Here is a 12,062-nt window from a genome sequence, read left to right on the forward strand (position 1 = left end):
TTCTTCGAACATCCAAGCAGGGGCGGTGTGGACGCGGAGCTGAAGGTGCCAGGGAATGTTGGGGGCATCTCCGGAAGCACTTCGCTGGGTCATGCCTCTCTGGGCAGTGCTGGAGAAAGCCCAGATAGTCCACTATCCTCCTCTCCATTCCCCTCCCCAGCTTCACCAGGTAGGCTACCCTCTGCCCTGCCTTGTAGTGGCATCAGCAGAGTCTCTCTGCCACCGGTTCCTGGATCCCCAGTCAGATGTGTGGATCTGCTATCACCGAATAATGCAATGGCTCCACACTCAATGGGGGCCTCACCGATGAAGGCATCCCCGGTAGATGGACAATGGAACACTTCCAGTTTTGCCGAATCTAGTCCAAAGATTGCTATGCCCCAGGTGGCCCCTAACTACTGTGTTATAGGAGTTGTCAGTGACAACCATTTGGAGAGAGGGGGTATTAAAGTCGCTGGAGCCGGGGCAGCTCTAGGGGTTCAACAGTTATGCGAGGGCTCTTCAGGGGACAATAGTGATGAGGAAGAGATTGAAGAAGGGGAGGAGTTGCAGCCCTGTTTCATGGGACGGGCTGAGCAGCAGAGGAAGGCCATGCGGAGAGCAATGTCTGAATGTTCCCACTTGTTGGTACCCACCAGTCTAGAGCTGCCTGATAAATACCCAAGTGGAGATGAAGCCGAGCTAGACCAGCTGCCATCGCCCATGAGTGGTCCACGCCGCTCACCGCACTCCATGAAGCGCTCAATGACGGTTGCAGAAGATCAGCCCCAGACCCCACCCCCCACGCTCTCCGCAGCTGGCGCCACGCAAATCGACCTGCGCCAGGACCCGCCTGAACCCCGCCTCTGCCTCTCCCCGTTCCCTCCACTGAGGGATGGCAATGCTGGTTTCCCTCTCTCACCATTAGATGCCTCAATGGAGGACTTCAGGGTGGAGAAGGAACGTGGTGGTATTGTGCTTCCAGTGCCCCTCAGCCCCAAGGGGTTTATCGGCATGTACGCCGGCTCTGCTCAGACTGTAGGTGCCAACATGGAAGGAAAAACTGGTATCAAATCTGACATGTTTAAGGATGCTCATTTGGACAGAAAGGAAGTGGATACTAAAGTTAACACTGGTGCATATGCTGACTTTGGAGCTGGCGACAAATTGAAAGTGGCAGGTGGCTTATATGATGACTTCACCATGGGTGGATATACTAACCTTGGCTTGACCTCCAGCACTAACCCCTTCATCACAATGGATGGTAGGTGGAGGTGATGATTTCTGTCTCCCCCTTTTAAACTGTCCTTCTGAGAACCAAACATTCCAGTGTAGGAAAATGTAGTTTGTTGATTAACCTCTTACCTCCGACTGTTCTGCCTGCAGGATCTCTGCTACTATGTAGACATTTGACAGGCTGTTGATATTATAAAAGTAAGCATGTAAATATGCAGACATATTTAACCCTTTCTTTGTGGTCGCTGTTGTCAATTTCAAATAAAATGGCCTGTTGTAGAAAATAATCTATGTGCAACAAAGGAGGAAAATATGCTGTTTTAGTTTTGCGGTGGCAGACTACCTGCAGAACGGTGTTGGATGTCATAGGGCAGCGACTACAGCAAGCAAGCAATTAGTGTCGTCTGTTGCTTTCTGAGTAGTTGTGTGGTCTATGGATTAATTTCAATGAAGCACGTGGAGAAGGGAAGGCTTTTCTGCCAACAATACTGAGGACTCGTAGTTCAAAAAGCAACCCAGCCTCCCCCATATATTGAGGTCTAGTCATGAAAGCAGGGTAGATGTCGGAAGATTACGGGTATTTCTGTCTTTTGATGAAGATTCTGATTCATTGTTTGACCGTCAGTTCCTAACTGGATTGGATTTTCTGGCACGTGTTTGCAGATGTCTTGAGAATGAAATGAAGGAGTGTCAGACGGCGAGAGAGACAGAGAGAGAAAGAAAAGCTGAGAGAAGTCGACAACAACGGAGCAGCCCCCCGCAGGCTACTTGACATTCCATGTTCGTAGTATCTGTTTCATTGTACGACTCAAACACACAGAACCTATTTTAGACACAGATTTGCGACTAATTGTACAGTGTTTGTGTGTGTGTATTATATTTTTTTTTTTTGTTTTTGCATTTTTGGGCACAGCCAGCTGTCTTCAGCTGTGACTCAGTGTGTCTGTTCATGTGCATAAGGTTGTGTGCTTCAGACATGGATGCAACACAATAAGCTTTGAGCATTACTACCCAGGCTGACTATCCAGCTGACATATGGATACAGGGTCAGGACAACACTGCTCATTATTGTTGTGCCCTGTTTACTGTTTGTCTACAATTCTCCCTCTTTCTAGCCCTTTTTTCTGTCTTTCTGTTACTCTGAATGCTCATTAGACTCCTTGTAAGGACTGGCGGAGCCAAAATGGCGGCAGGCAGGTCACGTTGAATGAGGATTGTCTATGAGCCAAAATGGGGTCATTGACCAGGAAGTGGGACCCAGTGTGATGGTGCAATCTATAATCTATAACAACCTTACACTTTGTCTCTTTACGTTGTCTGTGTATATCTCTGTTTTGTCCTCTCTGCTCACACTAGGGTTGAGTGTAGCAGAGGCTGCCAGCCTGGTCACTGACTGTTAAAGGGGCAGTGATATTTATTTTCTGCCCCCTGAAGTCTAAATGGGAGCATGTCAGCGTCATCTAGCCTCAGGCTGTGTGCTATGTTTATGCATCTGCTTTCTTTCTTACCTAGGTCATGAAAGAATTTCTGTAGCTCCTGTCGTTGTGTGAAACCTATTTATATCTACAGTGAATCATGCTCAAAATACAACTGTTTTCATGGTTCCTTTGGGGAAAAAAGTATGCCTGGGTGTCCCTATACAGTGGTATAATGTAGGCAATGCTTGCATGTCTACTATAGATTGGTCTTCTCTATCTCTATAGAGGGGGTATGGGGAATAATACTAAGCAGATTTGAAACGGAGTAGAAGAAGAAAGGTGATTGGTTTGGGTAAGAAGAAAAAACAAGAAATAGAGAAAAACAAAATGAGGGAGAGATTGAAATGAATTTTTCATGATAGAAAACAGGAAGCCTTGAATTATTTCGTCAACTATACCTGATAGAAGGAGAGGACATGAAGATAAGAGGGAATGGACAATGAAAAGAAGGGGAAATCAGGGTGTTAATGAAATTAAATCCTCCATAAAGCAGCGTTTTCATCAATTTGAAAAGAAGGGATTTAAAAAAGTTAAACCCAAAGACACAAAGCAGATCCCACGCTAAACATACACCTGAGCCAGTGGGTATATCTACTGTCATGTTAAATCTTTTTTGTCCAGTGATATTTCCTGGTTTCTGGGAGTTTTTCAGCTGCATTCACTCAGAGAATCGAGCAGATAATTGTCTGATAAGGTTTTTTCACTGGTAAGAATGAATGGAATCTTCCCACCAGTTATAGTAAATCACTTTTGGACACAGGCATGTGTTTGCTTTCGCTAATGATTGTCGGAGTGCTGAAATGCAGCACTGGCTGCACATGTGTTTGCATTTGTTTTGTCTTTGTCTTCTTGTACTAAGGTGTACACTGGGGGAGTAACGAGTTGTACAGTCAAACACACCTTTTTAAATGTATTTTTAAAAAATAAGAAAGCTTAAAGAGCTGCAATATTTATATTTAATTGAGGAATCTGTATTTATTTATATTTTCTAATGTTTCTCATGAAAATTATCTTTGGATGAACAGTTGTTGACAAAATGGAAAGACATTTCAGCTTGACAGTCACTGAACTAATATTAATAAAAAGACAAATTAAAAAAAATACACTGAGTGAGGTGTTATGTGCTCATTAGGGTTGCAAAATTCCGGGAATATTCAAAGTTGGAAACTTTCAATGGGAATAAACGGGAATTAATGGGAATAAACGGGAATTTACGGGAATTAACTGGAAATGTTGTTGGTAATTTATACTAACTGTATTTACCTTGTCATATACAGACATAAATATAAACATTTTGTTTTGCCATAGGCTGATTTGAGCCCTGAAGAAACTTTGGGAACTTGACTATATGCTTCTGCATCGTTGTGTCATTCTTAACATAGGTCTTTGCACAGTATTTGCTAATGTACACAGCCTTTCCTTCTACATTGGATGGGGTGAAATGCCTCCACACATGAGATAGTGCACGTGGCATTGTTCTGTAGAATAAGATGAGAAAAAAGTTTGTAAAAAAACGCTAATGCAATGCCAGAGATATAAATAGTTAGCCAAACAATTGGAATCGTCTGTAAACATATTTTACAATTGATGGATAAATGAATGGAAATAGGCTAATATATTTTCCCAGTAATATCATTGAAACTTACCTGACTCGTCCTGCACACTACAGCAGGCCTCAGTAGCCCTGCTGTAGTGTGAAGGATGCTGGGAATTATCTGTGCATGTGATGGAAGAATGCACAGTGGAGGGTTGAACCTCAACGTGCCGTGTGTGCTGCATTCCATACATCTTTATAATAGAGTTTTGAATGATGCATTTATGGCCCAGCGTCTAATTTGCGTATTATTATTTTTTTCAAAATTCCCAAGCTAAACTTCCCATGGAAAGTTTCCAGAAAGTTTCCAGAAATTTACCGGAAAGTTTCCACCCCTTTGCAACCCTAGTGCTCATACATCAGCACTTTTGTTGTGAGATTTGAGCATTAGCACAATTGATCGTAGCCCAACTCCCCTAATGGCTAAATAAAGATATGTTTGGAACTAATGCAAAGCTAATTTCAGAGTGCAAATGTATTTAAAGATGCATTATAATGTAAAGTACCTTGAGATAATGTTTCTTCTCCATTTGCACTGTACAAATAAAACTGATTTTCAGTTAAAGTCAGTTGGAAAATACAGGTGGACACATAAGAGGAATATAAATGCATGAGAGATCTTAAAGGTCCCTTTTCAGAGCAGATATTTTAACATGTCATAGCATGAAAATTGAAAATCCCAGGTGTTGCTGTTACATGATCACTTATGGGGGTTTGTCTTGGTGTGCAGGGGCATTTAAATCACCTTCACATGACGTTTGAGTCCCCTTATTCTGCCCATTATTCTGTGTGGTGACAGCTTTATTAACAAAAACACATTTGATATTTGACATGAATCCCAAAGTCATATTGTGAAAATGAAATATTGTCGGCTCTTGGCTGAGCTCCAGGACTAATGACTGACATCATGCCAAAGCATGTTCTCATAAAATATTTTGTTCACTAATGCTCCATATCATGCTTCATCTCCCCTCAAGGCACACACGCTCTGTCCATTACTGAGGCTTCCAATCAGATGCTGTGTTAATAATTCATGTTTCTCTTCAGAGGACAATGATCTTCTTTTTTTTTTTTTATTACCAAGCTACTGTCGGGTCATTTTGAGCTCATTGTTCTGAAGCTTTATCTTTCTGCGTCACCTTTGCTACCTCCACAAAGGAGGTTTGTTTTTATTGCAATTTCTCTGTTTTTTATCTTTAAGCTGATTACATAAGAACTGTTGAACCAGTTTTTCTGAAACTTGGCGCAAGATTGGGTTTGATACAAAAAAAAACTGATTAACTTTTAGTACAGATCTGGGCCAAAGGGCCAAACCAGGAATTTATCACTGTCTTTAATATTGAGATTTTTGTTTTTTGGTCATTTTCATTGATTTCCCAGGGAATAATTGATGTATCTCTATATAAATGAACAGGCATATTTAGGGGACTGATATCTATGATTGTGCTGTTTGTGCAAAATGTATAGAATTTAAGGCCTTGGCTGAGCTAGGTGCTCGACACCGTGTCATGCTGGCTCAATGCGCTACTGAAATAACTGAGAAAATCACCAGGTCAGAATGTATTTGGTACGAACCGAAGCAGCAAGATCGGGTGGAAACAGACAGAAAGGGAAAGAATGAGTGTTGAACAGAGGGGTTTGAATAAGATGAGAACAAAAGGCTGTAGTCACGAGGACAGAGGCTGAAGGAGCCGGGGCGAGAGGAAGCTGAGGTGAGAGATTGAGAAACAAAGAGGAATAGAAAATGATGGTTTAGGACAAATTCAAACATTTTTAACTTTGGTTCACTTGTTTTTAATGACGGTTCTCTTTGTGCTTTCGCCATTAGTACCTGATGATCTTTCTACAATGTAATAACATCGCTGGCAAGAAAAACTGGTGGCAGAATAGTTTCACTGAGGACTAACCTTTTGCTGTATGCTGTGTTTTTTTTAAGAGATGAGGAAAAGAAAGTCTATAGGGCAAGAAAAGCATTACAACAAGGTTCAATTCAAGAAGCTGGTATTTGTTAGAAAGGGATCATCCGCACTGGTTTATGGGATGTGTAGTTCCTTAACTCTTGAGATAAGTATCTACACAGATTTGTAGCCTTGCCCTTTTTCTGTTTTCCACTATTTCTTTGCTTGATTCATCACGTAGGTGGTGGGCCTGGTTTCAGGCGTAAAACTCTCCTTTTTCAATGGAGAAAACGTTACTTTCAGAACCAGAGCCGTTCTAAAAGCGGGCGCTCTATAACCAAGGGGCTGTGCACAAAGGGATAGAAGGCCACTGTGGAGGAAAGAGTGTGTGTAGTCTTTGTAAGGCGGGTGTCACCTCCTCCTGCTGTTTGCTTAAATTAAGCCATTTTCAGCAGCCTCTCCACAGCTGTGACACGGATCAGATTTCTTCTCTAATTAGAGGATCAAGTTGATCTCTGGAGTCTCTCTGTGTTTTTCACAGTGTAGAAAACCAAGGTTTTATCACCCTCTCCTTTGTCTTCACAGCGTGGACTCTTGTTATTTAGGTCAGTATTTGTCTTCTTCATATACAGTCACCTAGCTGTGTTCGCTCTGTTTGCTCTCATGTCTGTCACTGTTTCAGGTGCTGGGTTGCTGTGTGTTATTATGTAAGATAATGTCACTGCCTTCTTGTCAAAGCTTTACACCCCAATTCCCTCGTCTTGTTCCTTTCTTTCCTTTCCCCGAGTTGGCCAAGTTTATTGACATGATAGCACATTCTAAAGATGGTAACAAACTTAAATTTAAAATATTGTTCAGATAAAGCTGGGCTCAGACTGCAGTAAGTCAGTATGATCAGGAACCTTTGTTGGTACTAATGTTCAGCCCAGATTATCTGGTAGTGTGAGGGGTCACTCCAAAACTGCCGGCAAAATCATCAGGGCCGTCATGATAACTATCAAAGATGTTTGCTATTTTGGATTCGCAATTGGCATGGTTACGTCAGTGCCTTCAGAGCTGAACCAATGAGAGAGACTGGTCGAGCTCTGGAGGAGCTTTTGGAGTTGGAGGAAATGCTTGTCGATAAGTGGCTAAGATACGGGTGCCTGTGCAAGACCGATCCGACTGTACAGATCATTATTGATGATAAAAAATCTCCCCTCCAGTTCTCGATGAAGAATAGATAAGCCGTGTTGACCACCCGTCCCCAACCATTTTCTCATCCGGACTAATTTCTTCTGCTTTTGTTTTATATCACTCCAAAGCATTTTTACCGAGTTCTCATCCTACACAAGTCTCCATCAGGTTTTTATTGTTTGCACCATCTTCCTCATGAGATCATATCGGAGCTGTGAGGTTGTGCGTCACTTATTATTTTCAAATCTTGTAATGAGTGCAGGTTTGAGATGAGAGAATTTCTGCGATGTGATGCAACCCCATTTTAAAATAGGCAGGATTTTAAAACTCCTGTTGTCTGAGCCCAGCTTAAGAAAGTGAATATATTAACAATCCCCATCAATTCTCCTGTGCCTACTTAGTGTTTCCTTTATCTCTCTGTCCACCTACTCACCTCTCAACCTGCTAATCAGTGTTTCCCACACTGACTCTCAAGCACTCAAATCAAAGGCTACTGCTCCCTTTGTCTTTGTCTTTTCTCTTTTTTGTGGTTGTCCTCATTCTCAGTTGTTTGATGGAAGTTTTTTCCCTTCTTTGACTTCCAATTAGTCTGCCAGAACCATCCAGAAACAGCTAAGGTCACAGGAGTGACGGCGAGGGAGAATGAAACCTTGGCTTGTTTTCTTTCAAATGAATCTTTAGCGCAGTGTCATCAGGGATCATCCTGTAGTCAGGTCGAGGACAGGTGAAGAGTTCACATACCACCGCGAAGTTGGGTGAGTTTTCGAGTATATTCAAGCCCTCAAGGAAAAGCATCAGCTTTGCTTTGACCTCATTGTATCTCTCCTGAAGTTTTCTCCAGTCCGTCTGTAAATTCAGCAGAGCCTTCTTGGTTTGGCTGAGCTGGATATTGAGGTCAGCACTGAACCTCTTCTCCTGTACCAGCAATTCAAAGAGCTCCAGATCTAGCAGATTCTCTTTCTCCTGTCTGAGTTCTGGTTCCCGCTCAGCTGCCTCTAGAATTATAGTGTCATTTGCTACCCTTTTCTCATTTTCATTGTCTTCCCTCCCTTACTGGGCTCTCTGATAGTCATCGTACATGTCGAACACTACTGTTGAGTTTGGTTGTTCAGGTGATTACTCTGAATATGTTACGCTGAAAGAATAACATTTTAACATCATTACATTACATTTAGTTGACGCTTTTATCCAAAGTGACTTACAATTAGTGCATTCATCATCTCCGAGGGGCCATTTAGGGGTTCAGTATTTTGCCCGAGGAGTCTTCGGCATGCAGATAGGGACTGAAGATCAAACCTCTGACCTGGTTGGAGGACGACCGCTCTACCCCTCAGCCACAGCCGCCCACTTGTTTGTAACTTAACTCCACCCAGGCTTTATATCAAAGGATTCATTAAGCAAAGACAGCCTTGTTGTCAGTTTGCTTTAATGCCAGAGTGGTGCCAGGTCATATATTCCTTTGAGGTCTTAGAATTGCAAAGTTGAAGATTTATACAATCTGAAGACAACAATAGAGTGTTTTTGACCTGAACAGATCTATTAGTCTGTATGTAGTGATAGTGATAGCTCCGCCTTCTGCCAAAACGAAGTAAGATTGAGATTTCCTTTATTCGTCTTGCATCAATCATGCACACAAATTCAACCTCTGCTATTAACCCATCGGTAGGTGGACACAGCACATGGAACACAACACACACAAGGGCAATGGCCACACAGAACAGTGGGCAGCTATATATTTGAAAGAAATAATGAGAGGAGTGTCAATCTGAAGTGCAATGGCTGGGCCTCGCCCTGCGCGAAAGTATACCTTGTTTACAACTTTAATTTGATTTACATAAAATGACCACTGTATGGGACCGTACTGCTTGATTTGTGGGCGTGGTCCAGTGCCGCCTGACGGACATCAGGTCCCGAGATCGCAAGAGCTCAGGACCACACAGACCAGTGTCTTTTTTTCATAATTTTGTCATTTAAATTGTAATAAATCTGTAACATAACTGTATCATATCGTCCCTCACAGTATATAGACCTTCTTGCTTGACCACAAATACGTTTGGTACAAATATGTAATTGTTCCACAAAATATCTTATTGTTCCACAAAACTGCAGGAAGTTGATTAGTGTACACTCGGCAGTTATTTAGCCATTTATGTGATAAAAAACATAAGGAGATATCTCCCTCATGTCATACATACATGTCTTATTCATGTCATTTCTGAACACAGAGACATGACACATTTTAAATACTTTCTGAGGGTGTCATCATCGCATCAAATGAATCATTATAAATAGATTCTTTATACACATTTGCAGAATCTGTGGGCGAGGTACAACATTTTGGGGCCAGAGAGCTACTGGTTTGTGTTTCTAGATTGACCAATCACATGTGAGCAGGCTATGGCTGCCACGGGTAAACAGTCTGGGGGGAGGGCAAAAGAGGCGGAACACATTGACTGAAATGCTTCTGCTTTTTTGCATTCATATGCAGATAACTGTTAGATTTGTCATTGTGTGGAGAGACTTTTGGCCTTTGTAATAAAATAAACTAGTCGGATAGTAAATCGTGTGAAACAGAAGATGGAGTGTGGCACAGCAATATGATACTTCCTGTTTACATTCCCCAAAGCCCCCAGAGCACCATTGCTTTCAGAATTGAAGCATGACTATCCTCCAAAAGAAAAGAGACAAAGTGGGAGAGATCAAATCATGTCCGACTCCTCCTTCACCTGAAAGCAAACCGATATTTTACCACACAATGAATTGTGAAGGCTACACATGATATGTAGTGTCCATCCTCCAAAATCTGTAGAACAGAATCAGTGTCTCCTTGAAGACAGAACAGAATCCATTATGTCATATTCATTTTAAACATGTGGACATCCGGCCTCTAACGTGGAACATGGCCCGACAAGAGCAAGTAGCTGTGTCTGTGTGCAGCTCAACCCGTTTTTAGGTTACCATCTCCCGGGGTCAGATGATGCACATGTTTCATTCAGTGACTCAACAGGAGGGAAATGTTTTCGTTTGGCTTGTTTTTTATTGCGTGATATTTCGGTTTAGTGGGTCAGCAGCATCATCCTGATTCACAGAGCATGGAACAACAGTAGTGAAATATCTTACATTTACTAAGTTGGCTTCATTTATCAAAATTTGCTCTGTATTATATTGATCCAATATGCAGACAACTTGGGATATCAGTTTGGTTGAGGAAAATGTCAGCAAGTGTACGTCCAATACCAAATTGCTCTTTTCATTGGTTAAGGTTTTAGGTGCAGTTTAATTTGACAGATATTTCTGAGCTGGATTTATATCCTAGTTCTCTATTTTCTGCCTTTTTCTCCAAACTGCATCTTCACTTGATAGCCTGAGATGCATACCAGGAAGACATCAGTTTTCATCATCAGCAATTGCTGCCTTATCAGATGAAATGAGACTGTAGAGATTGGTCCAGACAGATGAGGAGAGGTAGAAGAGATGACTGAGATAGAGGATGACATAAAGGGCTGGTGAATTTCAGCTGGATCAGTCTGTTGCATCTAAAAAACCAGCAGTGCTTTTAAATGTGGGTCATCTTAAGAGGAAATATTAAAATAGCAAAAGGCTTATAATAGAAACACAACACAGTTGGAAGTAACTGCTCAGGGTTCTGGAGGCGTAGATGATGGAGTGGTAAGAAGGGGGGAGGCTGCAGGAATTGATGGAGAACACAACATCAAGATTTTGTACAGCAGAGGGATGACCTGTCAAGGGCAGAGAGGGGGGCAGCCAGGGGAGATAAGACTGTGAGGGGGAAGACAACAACCTTTCCTGTCCAATATTATTCTGTTCTGTGATCGTCTGTACGTGTGTGGTTGAAAGATAATGATCAAACCCAGTAACCGCAGAATCACCGTATATCATCTCCGCCGTATCTGATCCTATGTTTCTGTTTACCTTGTTACTGTTGTTTGTGTTCCCATACTAAGTCTGATCTATTATATTACTACACGGCAAGTGAAGCAGCTGAAATCTGTGTGAGAGCTAATAGGCTGTTGTAAAAAAATAAAATAAAAAATCTGAATCACAGGTTACCTTTTGGAGGCAGCTGTGGTTCAGAGGGGAGAGTGGGTAGTCCACTAATTAGAAGGCAGGTCATTCGATCCCCAGCTTCTCTGTCTTCAATGTCCTTGAGCGAAATACTCGACTGAAAATTACGCCTGATGGCTTATCGAGCTGTGTGTGTGTGTGTGTGTGTGTGTGTGTGTGTGTGTGTGTGTGTGTGTGTGTGTGTGTGTGTGTGTGTGTGTGTGTGTGTGTGTGTGTGTGTGTGTGTGTGTGTGTGTGTGTGTGTGTGTGTGTGTGTGTGTGTGTGTGTGTGTGTGTGTGTGTGTGTTTGTGTGCACTTTAGGAGGTGATGAAGAAGAAGATGAATGGATTTATAAAAATAATATTCATATATAAATATACTTTACCTTGAATATATTCTATATTATTTTGCTTTGTACTTTAATTACTTTCAGAAATCTGATCTGATTTAATATTCAGTTTTAATATTTTCCTGTGTGTGTAGAGAAATTATATTTAGTCCATATTGGTTATAATTTATTGATGAGTTCCATGGATAACTTGAACTGGTTGTTGCTGTAATGGCAATAAAAGACTGCTTTTGTGTGTTGTTATTTGATAAGAGACCTATTATTGTCATGATTTCAAATTAAAACC

General features: G+C 41.8%; 1 protein-coding gene across 5 annotated transcripts in view; it reads left to right on the forward strand.

Moving 5' to 3' along the window:
* The window catches only part of LOC133027187 (microtubule-associated protein 4), a 98,113-nt gene that overhangs the window by 67,350 nt on the left and 18,701 nt on the right, over positions 1–12,062 (forward strand). The gene's annotated exons all lie outside the window — the stretch shown is intronic.

This window comes from Limanda limanda, chromosome 20 (assembly GCF_963576545.1).
Source record: "Limanda limanda chromosome 20, fLimLim1.1, whole genome shotgun sequence".
NCBI classification, from domain to species: Eukaryota; Metazoa; Chordata; class Actinopteri; order Pleuronectiformes; family Pleuronectidae; genus Limanda; species Limanda limanda.